The sequence below is a fragment of the Paralichthys olivaceus genome, chromosome 6 (genome assembly GCF_024713975.1).
Source record: "Paralichthys olivaceus isolate ysfri-2021 chromosome 6, ASM2471397v2, whole genome shotgun sequence".
Lineage (NCBI taxonomy): Eukaryota > Metazoa > Chordata > Actinopteri > Pleuronectiformes > Paralichthyidae > Paralichthys > Paralichthys olivaceus.
In genome coordinates, this window is record NC_091098.1 from 13,004,015 (window position 1) to 13,020,329 (window position 16,315).

Sequence of the window (16,315 nt, forward strand, 5' to 3'; positions counted from 1 at the left end):
AACCTTGAGAGCCCATGCGCCGCCGAAAAAGTAATAATAATTCTAACCTGATCTTCCTACTTATTTTATATCTCCCCTCAGCAACCTAACTTCTTCTCGGCAACAGTGCAGTTATTAATTCATGAGGCACTAATTAGTTCTTTGTTTAATTTTGTGTTAAACAGACTGACCGGAATGATAACGACTCGCGCTGTAGCGCTTCGGTCCCATGCCACTCCTGTTTGCTACAACAAGGGAGCATCGTGCGACTAGCATGATGAACCCAATTCCCTTCTAAGTTGCACTTCATTAAGTCAAAATGTGACAAGGAGCTTAGAGGAAGAACTGGCAGATCTGATCATACATAACAATGCAGGCCCAGCAAGTTTGAGGGGGGTGTTGGGGGTACTGGTGCAGGGGGTGGTGTGGGGAGGTAGTGGATTCCAGCATGCATGTTGATAATTTTCTATTTTTAACCCTTGGGGGCCATCTTTCATTTTCCTTTAATTGTTTTTGTTCAGAGCTGCAGTGTCCTCTTTTTAAATTGCAGCTCCTATCAACTCCCCTGATCAACCCCCTGTGCAACATTGCAGGCAGACAAGTAAACAACAGGGTTGCCCTTTTCCGTGATGTAGTGCAGATGCTCCAGTAAAACGGGTGACACTTTCCCACTGCACACATATGCATACAGTGTCGCCTCTGAAAAAGAGCAGTTGCCTGACATGCCACAAGTGTGGCGTGAGAATCGAAAAGAACTTGAAAAATAAAGTTTTTGGCTTTGTAACTAGAAAAACCTGCTGAGTGAAAACAAAGGTAACAGACAAATGCTTGTTCATACCATGAGAATGCATCAAGGTGGTTCCATCTTCTCATATTTTACATTCTGTCTTCTAAATGTTCTGTTGAGTATGTATTTGAAAAATGTATTCCATAAGACCCTGATGAGTTCAATGTCTGTAGGCTTATAGTTGAACCCAAAAAATGCATACATTTCAAACAACGCCCTGTTTACATTAGGTGAACCCTCCAATAAACTCCCTGACTCTGCACATGTGGCACTTTCCTTCACAAACTGTTTTTTTTTTTTTCCCCACTGCAATTCATCAGCTGACAAGCTACGCTAAGATGTTTAGCCTCTCCAAGTATCTTCCCACTGGCTGAAGATATGATAAAATCAAAAAGCAGACAAGTAATTACACTGTATAATAGGCAAGATTGGCATTTTCAAAATCATTTTCATGTGGATGGAAATGACATTGCATAGACTATTCTGTATTCACTGGTGCAGATAAATAAACAAGGCATGGAGAAGGAGGGGGGCATACAGAACGCACAGTACAATGGCAAGCAGGTCAGTAATTAGAAACTCTGTTTGCACAGTAATAATTTTAATATATTCATCAGGAAACAGAGCATGCCTAGCATGATAAAATCCCATCAAGGAACATATCCCGACTGCCTTAACCTTTTAAACAGACTGGCAGCACATTGTTGAGGACCTCAAAGAACAGACAAAATAAATAAATAATTACACACCAGTTAAAATAGGATGCGGCCAAACCCACGTCTGTATTTTTGTATTTCAATATCCTCAGCTGTCATCATAGAATGAGAAAGCAACCATGTCCTTACATAATACTTCAGTTCTTAAATACTGATGAATCCCTGCACATAAATGTGTATCTGGAGATTTTGACCCCTTTGTGTGAACAAGCTAAAACCCTCTGCCACTGAAACCCGTTCAGTTCTGACTGCGTGAGTGTAAGGAGGCAACACATGTGTGTAACCTTGTTTGTTATTGAAGGTGGCAGTGATGATGCTATGGAAATTATTGCAAATTGCTTAAAGGACTCCTGACATGGAAAAACCTTGACCTCGCGACGCCACAAGACAGAGGAATACGTGATTGTTAGAGGAATTTAGGTGGAGCACAAAGGTAATCACCATGAACAACATACCTCCAAGGGAAATGTGTGAAATACAGTCTATGGCTGGCTGCATGCACGCATTCATAATTTAATGTCATCAACACAGTTAATGTAAATAAGGCCTGCATACATTGAAAGTCAGCTCGATGAAAAGTTAATAAATAATTTGAGCTGAACTCTCAATTATTACAGATTTAAATAACAGGAACACACAAACAGGCACTCGAACTGAAGAGAACAGTTTGAAATAATAACTCCTCGCTGTAATGACGATCCATCTATTGTCTGAGTTTCCTGGTTTCATTTCCCACACATAAACTCAGAAACTTACAAGTTTACGTGACCTCACTCAACATGAAACAACCTCTAATTACACGAAGTGGAAGCCACAACAGGAATACACTTCTCACTGAGTTGCTGTGTACTTTGTGTCTTCGGGTGTGTGTGTGTTTCCTTGTAATGTTCTGAAGAGTGAGAGTGAGAAACTGACCATTTACTCATGCATATTTGACAGCACCTATAGTAGGCCCCTTTTTGTGTTGTCACTTCTGGCTCCTATTCTCCTTTTCCCCCCAGGAGAGGACTGAGTCGGGGGGCTCGAGGGCAGCTACCTCCACAGTCCCGCTGTCCCCTCCTCGCCTAATTTTTGTTGTCCAGCCCTTTGAAACCTCAATCTCATGTGGGACCAAAGAATGGTGATCCGTGTGCAACAAGTGCTGGTGCCATGGAAACCCCCGTTTTCCCCCCAAAATATTCCTTTTTATCCCTTTTGAAGACCTGTCACCGGGCAGAGCAGGCATCACACGACCCCAGGCCCCGGCCATGACAAAGCTCATTTTCTGCCTGCTCCTTGATTGATTAAAAAAGACTTTTTAGCAAAACCATGTTAAAGGACACAAAAAGTGACACGCAGAAGAAAGAGCCCTATGGGATGGCCCAATCAGACGGGGTCCCTGGTAATATAGCATAGAAAGAGAAATAATACTATAATCGGCACAAAGGAAGGGTCAGGCCAAGCATGAAACTTTACAACAATGGAGATCACGATAATGAGAAAAGGTTTAGGATTTAGCCGGTAGGACACATCAAAATTATGAATGGCACAACTGTATTTACAATAGTTATATTGACATGAAGTGTGTGATTGTTCCTGGTCCTCAAACTGCAGTTTTTATTGAGCATTATCATAGTAAAACTTGCTGCAAACTTCTCCATTGTATCTCTGTATAATTTATCGGACCTGAACACACCGACTTCCTGTTTGATTAACGACACTCTACTACACTCTACAAACGGCAGCATATTATCTCAGCATATTCACACGGTAGCATAATACTGGATTATTACAAATGCTTTTTCCATTAGGTCCCTGCTGCACTCTGGAGAAAAATTATACATGTAGTGTGTTGTGGTTCACGTGTGATACAGGATCAATATTCTATGCATCGGACATTTTACTCCACCGGTTGTCCTAAGTGACAGAGCATTTAAAACAGAGAGAGACGGCTCAGCTGCTCTGCACGGCACCAAAGGGAGACCACATTATTAATTTATCTCAAAAGCACAGGTCGATATGAGAAGCCGATTGCTTACATGTTTTATTTTTTTGGGCAGTTTTTGTGTTATACGAAGTAGCTTTAAATATCTGGCTACTTTCTGTGATTTGATAGCCAAGGTTGTCAAACAGGACAGATTAGCTGTATAATGTGAAAGGCGTTGTTGAGTCATCCCATAGGTGTAACTGCAGTAAAACAGAAAGACTTTCACCAGAATTACAGAAAGCACCGCCGCTTCTGTCCCTTTGTTTCTGTGTAAGGGATGTGGAAGAGATATTTACCAAGACAATAGGGAGGGGTGGTGGGGGGGTGGTGGTGGTGGTGGGGTGCGGGGGTTATGGAGAGGAGGAGAGGCATTAGAAGCGTCCACACATGAGCAATTAGTATTCCAGATCCTGATGGTTCTAAACACAAAAAGGCCTCACCAAATCCCCACGGCGGAGGTGTCAGACGGAAAATGACGAAAATCTGCTCCTTGACAGGGAGTCATTTATATTTTAGCTTCGTTCCATTATCTTAACGAATCCATCATCAGGCAATGCAATATTAACAGCAGAAAATCAACTCATTAGATCCAGGGGGATTTAATCAAGATTGCAATCATGTATGGGGTTCCTGGAGAGTTGGCTTCTTCTTTTTTTTTTCTTTTTGGTCCTTTCCACGTAATTGCTGCATCTCAGATCTTAATAAATTATTCTCGATCTGAGATTGATGCCTTTTTTTCCCCTCGCCTCTCACGCCATGCACTCACTGTCTCCAACTATAATATTTACCATAAACATTATTATGTCATGGGCACACAGTTTAAAATGGCCTTTAGCTAACTCGCAGAAGTAATTGGCTTCTCCATTTCTCTCTCGATTCCTTGCTAATTGCCCAGTGATATTGCTAACAGTTCACTCAGAAAGAAAGAAAAGGCCTCTTTTGCACAAGCTGGGATGTGTTGCTAGGATTTTTCGACCTTTATATGTGGATGTAGAAAGAATTTCCTGTGTTTGATATTGCTTAACAAGACATGCATGCAGATGAAAGAACATTCCACTTTTGATATGTAAAACTTTATGTGAAACCCCCGGCATCAGAGAGAAAATAGAAAGAGCTCACATTTCAGGTGGAGATATTTTAGTCTTGTTTCTCAGAATACGCTTCACTGGGGAAAAAAAGAAGAGCTGCATCCAACTGCAAGTCGGGATGTTTTATCAGGCAAGAGAACAGGGACTTTGCACTACCCTGTAAATGTGTACATTAAGAAAACACTAATCTCAACAAATGTATTTAAAGCACTTGTTTGTTTTAAAGAAATACATGTTTCATAGCATCAACTAACTGTTTAAGGTGACATGACAGTACATGGACAAAACACACAACCTGTGCAAAAGAACTAAAGGATTCTAAAACTGAAAATGATCCTATAAACATACCATAACCAATATCTAAAGTATATAATAATTTTCTGCAGTATTTCATTACATATACTGATATTATGTTTGATTCTTTATTACCTTGACCAAGGAGGTTATGTTTCCAACTACGTTTCATAGTTGGCAGTATTACGCAAAAACTACTGCACCTAATTCCATACAATTTTGAGGAGAGGTGAGACATGACCCAACGAAGAACCCATTAAATTGTGAAATGAATCCAAAATTGACATGTACACAGACTAAAGAGGGAAAGAGAAGTTCTCGCTTGAGAGAGAGGACATTAGCGTCTAGTTAGGGTTAGAGTCTTGTTAACCTGTAAAAACTACTAAACGTGTTAATGCTGTGTGGCATTAGGGATTAACAGAGACTAGAAAGTTTGGATCAGCTGTATCCAAAATATGTTGTGAAGAGCTACCTACACTTAACCTACCTGGATGAAACTTTTATTCCAAATGACAAACCAGGTAACCATCCTACCTGACAAACATCCAGTCCAAAAAATTACAAATCTTCTCACATTAAATGGTTATGAAATCAATGTTTGTGAACACAACTTGCCATGAAACCAGAAAAACTATTCTCTAATCATAACATCTTAGCAAACAGCTCGAAACTGCTGCAAATCAGTGAATAAGAATTAAATTTTTCTTTTAGTTACTCTCACTCTGACCCAGTGAATTTTATAAGAAATTTTTAAAACATATGATGTCCCATTTCATGAAGCCTTTTTTCATGAATTTACCTGTGGGGCAAAACAAATAGGGTGAAAATAAGACAACAACAACTTGATTGCCAATAATATTAACACAAAAAAGAAGTGTGATATTTGCCAATAATGAGGAAGTTGTTTAGTTATGTTATGTGCAGCTTTTTTTATTGAACGCAGTGTGTTCACCATTGTCTGCACCTATCTGTGATCCATATGGCAGCAGGGCTTCTTCCCCTCACAGACAGGATTAACTCCTAACATGTTCAACATGATCCAAAAGTGTAAAATCTGTCAAAGAGACCTTTAATCTGCCTATGGAACAAAGCCTTTTGTACAAGGACTAACCTGACCTTGTCACTGTGAGTTTAACTTGCTGCCTGTTAGAAAGCCCTCACCAGCCCTTCCCCTCCTCTCCTCCCCTCTAAGTCTTCTTCCTTTCCTCACCGCCTTGTTCTCTCCCTCTCCCTACGCATAGATTTGGGGGGTGTGCAGCTACAGCAACAAATGCTTTGTTAATCCCTGTTTCTCTGAGATGGCCAATAGTAAATCCGAGCCCTCTGTACACCAATCTCAGAGTTTTTTATCTTGATTTATTAGATTACGAGTCCCGGGTCCCTGAGCCCATGCTACACTTACTAATCCTAATCGGAATAGACAAGTATTAGCCCAGTTCAAGGGGAGCTAAACAGCAGCGGTGGCCAACTTTCAGTAAGAGGGAAACTACGAGCTTAAAGGCTTGATGGGGCTTTTTATCCGTTTTCCTTTTTTCTCCACTTACATTAGTAGAATGAGTGTGTAATTAAATACATAAATCCTAACACACAAACCCTCAAAAGGCCTAAAACCACTGAACCTCGTCCAGTTTGGCTTTCTGTTCCCTGCACAATGAAGTTACTGAGCCAAGCCCAATCATTTGTATTTTTCTCAGATTTTTAACAGCGAGCAAGGCAAACATGAAAGTCCCATTGAAAACAACTGCAAGAATTAATTTTACATCTCAGTGAATTCAAGGCAGTGTTGTCAAATTATAAGCAACAGCGCTATATAACTAATTTCCCTTGGTCCAGAGACTGTTAAAAAAAAAGTAATAAATCACTTTTCATCTGTGATAATAAATCGCACATAATTAGTAAGGTCTGTGCACTCTGTTTGCCTTCTGTGGGCAAACAGAGGCCACTAGGACGTCAGAACCAGTCACATTATTGTTGCTGACCTGAAACCAAAATGAAAGGACGGTCTCGAGCATATTGTAAATTGCTGGTCTCTGACTGCTTTCAACCAATCCAACCAAAGTGAATGGCAACTGGGTTATAGGCTGGATGGAGTCCATGTGACACATGAGGCCAGGGCTGGGGAACATTAAGAAGTGTCTGCTTGTACACTAATGCTGGTGGCAGCTGTTAGTCTGCCAAAAACTGCAGCAGCAGCAGCAAGGATATCCTGAAATACTATTGAAAACCACTAAACCTCCTCCTCACTGATGTAAAGCTATACAGCTGCCCGGCGCCAGCGCGATCACTGATCAATCTGGGAAAGTTAAAAATGGAGCCAGGTTTGTGGAAGAAATCCGCTGCTTTTTCAGTTTGGAAGGTCAAACAGCTGATCACAACAGGGACGTTAAAGTTAAAACAACAGAGAGTCATTTTTGTTGTATTTGAGAAGAGCTACAACAGATGACACATATGCTTTTATGTGTGTGTGAGTGTGTGTGTGTGAGTGTGTGTGTGTGTGTGTGTGTGTGTGTGTGTGTGTCTGTACATGTCTGGTCATGTATTTCTGTCTCTGCATGAGTATATGTGGATTTTTTGTGGCATCACCACGGCGACGAGGTTGCCCCTGCCCGCTGCCCTCAGGGGTGACAGGGGGGAGCTAAGGGAGATGTGACAGCCATGTCTGCTCCCTGTATGTGTTTGTTTGCCCCTGAAAACGAGACACCGGTTTCACTGCAGCCCCCTGGGCATGTTTAGCTCGTGCCTCCACCGCATCGCCTTCATCTGATACAAAGTGGAAGTCCACTCGATAATAATATGTATCTCCGCTGGTGGGGTGAAAGTGGATACATATACGCTTCAAGAGCATGAAAAGAGTCCATTGATTAATCCCTTCACTTTTTACTTGGAAACACTGAAGATTAAAGAGACTGAAGAATGATTTTTATACATCGGTTGCTTGGCACTACAAATCAAAATACATTAAGGGGTTTAAAAAACACTTTGTAGTAATGTCACTATAAACTGTCCAATATAACTTGTACTGTGTTTATGTTATAAAAAGATAAAAAAAACTATGATCCAGGGCTTTTGTGTGCCAAATATAAGTGAGGAATGGATTTTCTTTGCTCTTGTGTTTTGTCCTTAGACCAAAGTGTCACCAAGTGTACTTTGCAAGGAATATTCATTTCCTTAGGAAGGCCTCGTCAGCCCTGTGACCCAATCCATATCCATTCTGTCCTGTCTGCCCTCCCCCGTCTCTGCCTGTTTTCTGTAAGTGGCAGATATTTCACCTGCCTATCAGTTTCCCTTTAAACGTGCTGGTATATGCAGGAAAGGCGCCCATATAGGGTCACTGGCTGTCCTCTACAAAGCCCTCTTTGAAGCTACTATCTTGCTGCCTCCACCCCACCCCCTCTTCTATCACTCAAATTACAGCGTGTGGACGTCACCAGTGGCAATGAGTTCAACAGAGCTGATTAACTTTGATCCAGTTTGTCATTATTATTAGGATGGAAAAATTCAAGTCTTGGGTGGCAAATCATACATTTAGGACTATTGTTGACTGTTTAGTAAATATTTGCAAGCAAACAGAAGCCTTCTTTCATTTTTCTTCAGTGCCCAGAATAGAGCCTGGAAGATGTTCTGCAAATGACCAGAGAGAGCATACTGTATTTGCAAGTGTACATTTGTGTATGCAGCCCCACAGCAAAACCTAGTTTACAACCAAATAATGGGAATCAAATCATTTCCATGCAGAAATGTGCAGCAGGGAAGGAAAGCAGCTGCTCCAATGTGAGGAAGGTAGGAGGAGGTTAAAAGGAGTCAATGGAGGCTAAAGAGACAGCAGGTCTGCCGATGACAGAAAGAGTAGCCAGGGACTGCAGTTCAGGACTTCTGGAAACCACATCAAACAGACTATGGAGCGCTGCCAAGATGAACACACATCGACTGTTGCAAAAAATAAAAAGAAGAGGATGAGAGGGAGGGAGAGATAAATGAGAGAAAGCAGGGTTTTAGTAACAAAATAGAAATGTATGTTAGAGGATCAGAAGGAAATAAAGATAGTGGTTCTGCAGGGGTTTTGTCTGCTGGCAGAGAATAAAAGAAAAGACGAGAGAAGTGGGGACCTGGCCCTGCAGTGTGTTCAAGGGAAGAAAAAATCCACTCACCAATATTATAAGATACAGTATCATTATTATGGTTTAGAAACTGTAAGTAGTCCTTAGTGAATGTGCTTTTTGTTTCCCAAGAACACGTACAAATGTGCTTTAAGTAAAAAGGGAGATATGAGTAAACAACAATGTAATTAAAATATGGAATACAAAGCTCTACAGAAAAGATTGTATGCTTTGCATATCTACGTTTAACTTTCAAGATTATCTTTCAACATTAGCATGTTTGAGGCTAAATCACATGGATGATGAGATGGACAAGATGAAGAATATTAGACATGTGCAAGCTGCTATCACTTTATAAAAGAAGATTGTAATTACCTTCACCGAGGAGGTTTTGTTTTATTTGTTTGTTGCAGAATTATGCAAAAACTGCTGGAAAGATTACACTGAAACTTGGTGGAAGGATGTGGTATGAGCCAGGAAAGAATCCATAAAATTCTGATGTGGCTCTAGATCAAGGACACATCCAGGAATTGTATTCACTTTGTCTAACATTAAAAATCAGGGCCTTTTTCAACATTTCTGTTGGAAAAGGCTGACATGCTATGGGGAGTGATTATGTGATATTTGGTGAAGATCTGAATAAAAATATGGATCTAATTGATCTTAATGTTGTTTGTAGGCTTTTTGCAGCCTCTGTATGGTAACAAATCTGACTAGAAACCTGTAATGTGTAGCTGAAAAAGGTAATGTGACCTCAGCTATAAGGCTTCTATTGAGTACAAGGTTTCATTTCTGTGTCGTTTATAGTAAATTGAATGGTAGATTTTACACAGAGGCTCAGACACCAAACACTTTGTAAATATATATACTTTCTAATTTCTAATCGTCATTTTGCAAAACATCTCTGACAATTTTTTGGTAAAATCATATTTGAAAAAATAATCTACAGATTAATAAAACTAAAAACAGATGTTAGTTGTAAGTACATAAGTACATAATGTGATTATCCTGGTTATTCCTAGGACTATGGTATCATCAGCTACTGACTTTGTGTGGTCTGTATGTTTATTTCTGTGCAAACAAATAATGTGAGTCCTCTGCCTGAGTTGGCTGAGGCTCCTGTGTGTTTCTGCCAAATCGTACCCAGGAACAAATAGAATAATGACACAGAAAGCAAAACAAAGAATTAACCCATGTACAATACAGTGACCTCATTTTTATCCTTTGACAAGTGCTATGAAAGGTAATTTGAGAATGATATAGTGACATATCTTAAACATTCTGCTTTAAGGCGTTTCTTTAATAAGAGATAACGCTGTCTTTAAAACAGAATCAGTCTGAATCAGGCAATGTTCCAGAAAGCTGGCCCCACAGTCAGGCCCCATTCTCAGGCCTATCAGGAACCAGCCACTTGTTCAGAGGAGCACCTGACTAATACCCACTATAATGTCACTTCTATATTTGTATCCTGCTAATCTGCTCTCAGGCTCCAATCTTTTCCACTTTCTTGCAAATTTATCACTAGACTGAAAGACCGGTGCCAGATCCTAAGTGCCTCACCCTTTTAAATTAAATAGTGGCATTTGTGATAAAGCCACTAAATTCCTTATCTAACTGGCCCGAAGAGACTTTCAAGGCAAAGTGTCACTTTTCCTAAACTGGAGCACTTGTGACGCCACACACCCCACCCTATCTGACTAGCACACATACGCATACATGCACACACACACACACACACACACACACACACACACACACAAAGTCCGTCAGTTTTCTTGTCCTTTTCAAGGACAGAATCAGGTCGGAAATAGAACAAAACACAAGTCAGGCACGCTGTGTAACAGACAGCCCCTAAATAGACAGCTTGTGTGGTTTTTCATACACAATTTAAATCTAGTTTACTTATTGAAACTAATTGTCTTGTTCACTGTCTGTAGCTTCACTGGAGCAGGGAGGGGTTTCATACAATAACAAACTAATATATGAAGGGGAAAAACTTCCATACTGTGTTTCACTACTGATTATAGAACGTGGGAACTTACTGAATTACTCAGAAAGGTGAGGTGCTTTGATAAGCCTGAGGCAATGACATTAGATGTCTGAGCCAGCACATTGGAAGTTCCACATTATTCTACATACAACTATTGAAACTAAACCCAGTGTGTGTGGAGAACCTATTTTAATTGTTCATGAAATAAAGCACTTGGCTAGTATCTCTTTCTTAGGTTATGTTGTCCTGTGCTTGGACTAAAAGGAACACTGGCTTGTCAATAAATTTTTTTGGTTCACTTCCTTCCCATTGTGGATTCATGACCTAATAAGGTACTGTCTGAATTCTGGAGTTATTTTGAGTTTGTGTGATAATGCTCACTCTGACTTTGTCCCTGTTTAGAGATTTAAATAGGAGGCAAGCAAAGAGCATTCACAGTTTGATCAGATAAAAGCCAGAGCTTAGAAGATATCTAACTGTCCAGTTGCATCATTTTATAATGTTTATTTTGTATTATTTTTGTTTGCTTTTTAACTACTTCTACTTTAATAACAATGATACCAATCATTATATAGGATATGTACATATCATAATGCAGTAATGATAGTGCAGTTGTTGTGAGATACATGATTATAAACAAATCATAAACATCTTCAAGCTTTTATCAGGACATACTGTCCAAATATCTGCAAAACAATGTCTGTAAAACACATCCTGGAAAAAACAGTGCTGACTGCTTTTATTGTTTCATTGCCACTTCTTTTGTTCTCATGCACTCATGTATTTTGGCCTTTTCTTCAGTTTCTAATCTGTTTTTGATATGGCGAGATGTGACTTCCTACCCCAGCCGGTTCCATTGTTTTCCTGCATTTTTGGAGGAATGAGGTTAAAACAAACTGTTCCTATGCAGAAGGTCAAACAACATTGTTGAGAAACTAAGAAAATCAGACTAAAGGTAACAGCATGAGACCAATTGGGTATTCCTGTTTCTGAGCGAAGCCCTGTAAACACTGCTGTGTTGTTCTATAATTAAGTGGGAAAATCTTCACTTTGGTTCCTGTGGGCGCCTCGCAGTGACACTTCCTCTTAATATCAGTCTCTTGTGTTTATTTATCAGTTTTTAAATTCGTACGCTGAAGGACTCCTTGATTATTTAGACTAGACACAGGAGTATTTCCTGGGCCAGCGGAGTGAAATCTCTAATGCGGGGATCCGAGCCGGCAGCTTACTAAATGCTTGACCCTTGACCTCTCCAGGGTAATAATGCCTCCGTATCTATCCTCACACACGTAGCGGCAGAGAACAATCACATATTCAGATGCCTGGAGAGGTTTCACAAAGCCGTGCAAAACACTGTCGGATAACCGATCCCAGTGTGAGAAAAAAGTTTCTATTTCTAGTGACCCTCGTGACATTAACTCCTTTAAAAGTGATCCAACACATCTACTTCATAGAGAGTTTTTAATTTGTTATATATAAATGTGAACATGTTTAATCTAACATGCATGAAATAAAAAATAAACTCCATGTCCCAGTCCCTGACCTTTGTGAAATGTTTTGCCCTCCCCCCAGAGCTGCAGGAAATCAGCATTTAGCACTTCAAGCAGCACTTCCACACATCCAGATTGCCCTCTGGTTAACATCTCTGGCATTTTCCATTTTCTCCAGGTTTTTCCACACATGTACCCCACTCAGCTGTTCCTCCCATCATATTCCTTTCACACAATTCATAAAATCTGCCACAAAGTCATGAAAGCAGCAACTGCAAGCTGAGAACTGCTTGCAAAAATAAAGGGCTCTCAGAATAGATAAATAAAATCTCTGTTATCCAGCTGCCCTCCCTAAATCACTCCCAACCCCTTCAACAAGTGGTCACAAGCCACGGCAAAGCAGACTCTTTCAATAGCACATGACAACCACAAAAGAGGATTCTTTTAGATTCCTAAACTGATTGCTCAAGTTTTACAAGTAAAAACGGGGCTGAATCTGTATCTTTGAACATAATTACAGTATGTCCTTGTATCATCCTTCCTGTTGGTGAAGAAACCACTTTCTTCCCTGCAAACATTCCTGAGAATAATAAAAAAAAAGAAGGGAAGTGGGAGGTTTTGTCAGGTTTATTTTAAGTAAATATTTCAGGACTTTGGCTTTTCTGTGAAAGGAAATTGTCAGAGAGGACACACAATCAAGACATCCTCTATATTTCACATATCCATCACAGTATGGGGTTCACGTGTGGGGGGAAGTTTCAATAAACCGAAGGGTAAGCAGTGTAAAAATCTGCTTGTTTTCTTTTTCATGTTTTGTTGAGTGCGACTGAATCCCACAACCACACAGCCTGCCAAAGTGATTAAGTTTTTACTGCGCTGGCACCACTGCCTCCGTTTCTGCAGCGCAGTCCCAAACACTTCATCTCCGAAGGCCCCGACATACTCTTGCAGCCACAGTGCACGAGCGAGCATAAGTTGCCAGAGTTACTTAACATGTGCTGTTATGAGCCTGCCAGATTTTCAACCAGCTGATAATATTAGAGCATTTCAGGCTTTTTTCTGGAGATTGACCAAATAAGCCTGACACAGAGTAATGGAGCCCCTATGAGTGGAATTTAAACACCTTTCTCATAAGATACGAGTTAAGGTGCTAATGACGTGATAACATTGTTAACACTCTATCGGCCTTTAGGCAAAACAAATATGGATAACACTTTCAGAAGGAAAGTACAGAAAGCTTCTCAAATTCTACTTTCCAGAAACATCAGGGTATTATAACAGTCTGCTTTCCATGTCTACTAATTCCATAAACGTCTGTCTGTCTGTATGTGGAACGCATGTCGCGTAAACTGTTTGACAATATGTCTTCTAACTAAAATCACATTTGTTTGATTGGTGCAATGTTTTATATTGATCTGAATTACAGAGCTTTACTTTGAAAAGTTTTGAACTAGGGTTTGAAGAGCTTAACAGACCTGAAATAACCGACATGTTATGTATGAAAAAATAACTAATTCAAACTCATACATGAACCACACACATGAACAGTAATTCAGTTTAGTTTTATAAAAAACATTGACCATAAAATCTTCACTGCAGATGAACCAGGTCGGATGAACACAAAGTTTTGTAACATCACTCAGGATTATCGACTGTTTATCACAAACAATAAAAACTGACAGTATATTGTTCAACTGTTTGAGAACTAACACTATAAGAATAATGCTGAAGTAGCTCCTGAGCATTAACACAAGCAAACAGCCCATTCTAAAAAGACATGTTTAGAACAGACACTGCACTAAAGCTAAAATAACCACTTGTCCCCTGCTGTTAAGGTGTTTGTGACCAGGCACAAGGTACATACAAAAGCCACTGTACAGGCAGAGGTGCGTTTGCTTTCATATATAGCTACAAGTGCAATGGTCAGACTCACCGAGACAATAAATCCACAGCCAGCCCAGGGATGGTCTCTGAAATCCCTACAATCAGGCTGCAGATAAATGGTATTTTGTGCTGACTGCATTGTCTCCTGCCTCTATTCTGGTAATCTAATGTGTGCAACATGCTCTTGGTCACCTTGACTTTGGTTGCCATAGTGCTCAACACAAACATATCCCCACCCAGAAATACACCAAATAAGGCTTGGGGGAAAAATCTCATAATCAGACGGCACAGAGGGAGAGGCAGATATAACCTTAAATATATTGTAAACAGGTCAAAGCTATTCCAGTGTTTACATATCCAGTGCGTGCGAGAGGTTACTGGCGACACACACGCACACAGTCTGGCTAATTAGTATACAACAATAATTGTCCTAAGCTCAGCTATTGTTGACTCAAAGAAAATGATAATTGCATGGGCATCAACAAAAAATAAATTGAAGTTCTTTAGAATGGAGAGGTCTTTCAGGACAAGTCTGTTTGTACTGAGAATGACCTTTAAACACCTTCCTGCAACACAGAGGAATCAGGCTACAAGAAGGCAGCCGTCCTGTCTAGCTGTCGACCCCGGCAGATGTGAGTTCTGAAGAGTTCAAAAGAGTTCTGTGTGGGGGCACCGCCATTTACATAATCCTCCAGATATATTCCCCTGCAACCTAATCAAATTATTCACAAGTCTAGCCCCTAACTATGTAGACCCCGCGATACACAGCCTTTCCATTACCAGCAGTGTGAGCCTTAATCGTATCGAACCAACCAATGTCACTTTTCCCTTTAGAATGGCCGACAGACGTGGCAAACAAAGCGCGGTTGTGTCTGACACACAAAGATTTCAGACAAACAACGTCTTTCCCCCCTCGTCCACTTTGTTTGCCGTTTCTTATTGTCCTGGGATTTTATTCACTTTTGAAGAACAGAGTGCACTAAGAGAAAAGAGAATTTTATCACTGGAAGTACACAATCTTAAGACAATAGGACATTATGTTCAAATGATGCTTTCAAGGGGAGTTGGTTGTTGTGGTAATTAGCGGAGCAGAGTTGGAGCTATTGAAAATAACTTTATAAGACAACTGCAGATGACACAAGGGATTTCGATAATCATGGGGTTGGGTTCCCTCAAGGCCTAATCCGAAAAGAAGATAAACAAAACTGCTGATTCAAATATAAGTATAACAGAATTTTCAAGCTTGGAAATATGACGCATTTTTCACTTTGGCAAAATTAATACAATTTCCATGTTTCTGCATGCACACATTGCCCTTTGTGCTCCATAAATAATACTTAATTCAATTGGTTAGATCACGCAAAACAGCAACATTGCAATCTATTATATTGATAAGTTATCCCGGGTTGTTTTTACTTTTCTAAACGGAAACCGTAACAGAGTTTCTTAATGTACAAATACATAAAACACAAACGTTATGTTATAATAGTCATTGGATCTCACTAGCTGCTTTATTTTCTTCAGCTTTGTTTAGTCTGAGAAACAACATCCCATTGTTAATCAGCCTGTTGTTGCTTTGTGTTCAATCTGCTGTTGGGGGAGGGAGGGTAAAGGGTTAATGGATCAGCCAAAGTTTATATCCCATATGCGGTCAATTTTCAATGACTTCTTTTCCCACATTGAAATAAACTATTTTATGTCTCCAAATATGCAGATCATTTTGCTTAATGAAAGATGCTTGACGTCTCAGATCCAATTAATATGCAAATGCAAGTGAGGATTTATTTGTGACATTCTGTATGGGTGAGAGAAAACAAAAAGGCTTCTTAACAGTAACACTAATTGCTGTGACTGATTGTCACATATCATCATTCACTGCAAATCTTCTAAATACCAAATTCAGATAAAAATTTCTCACATGCACACCATTAGATGTATTTATTTTTGTTTTGTTTATTAGGTGGTTTTGTTGCCGTGTATCACGTCCTGTTCTGATGAGAGCATATGCTCAACCAGCGTCATCC

General features: G+C 40.0%; 1 protein-coding gene across 1 annotated transcript in view; it reads right to left on the bottom strand.

Annotated features, from left to right (window-relative positions):
* The window catches only part of casz1 (castor zinc finger 1), a 163,360-nt gene that overhangs the window by 92,844 nt on the left and 54,201 nt on the right, over positions 1-16,315 (bottom strand). The gene's annotated exons all lie outside the window — the stretch shown is intronic.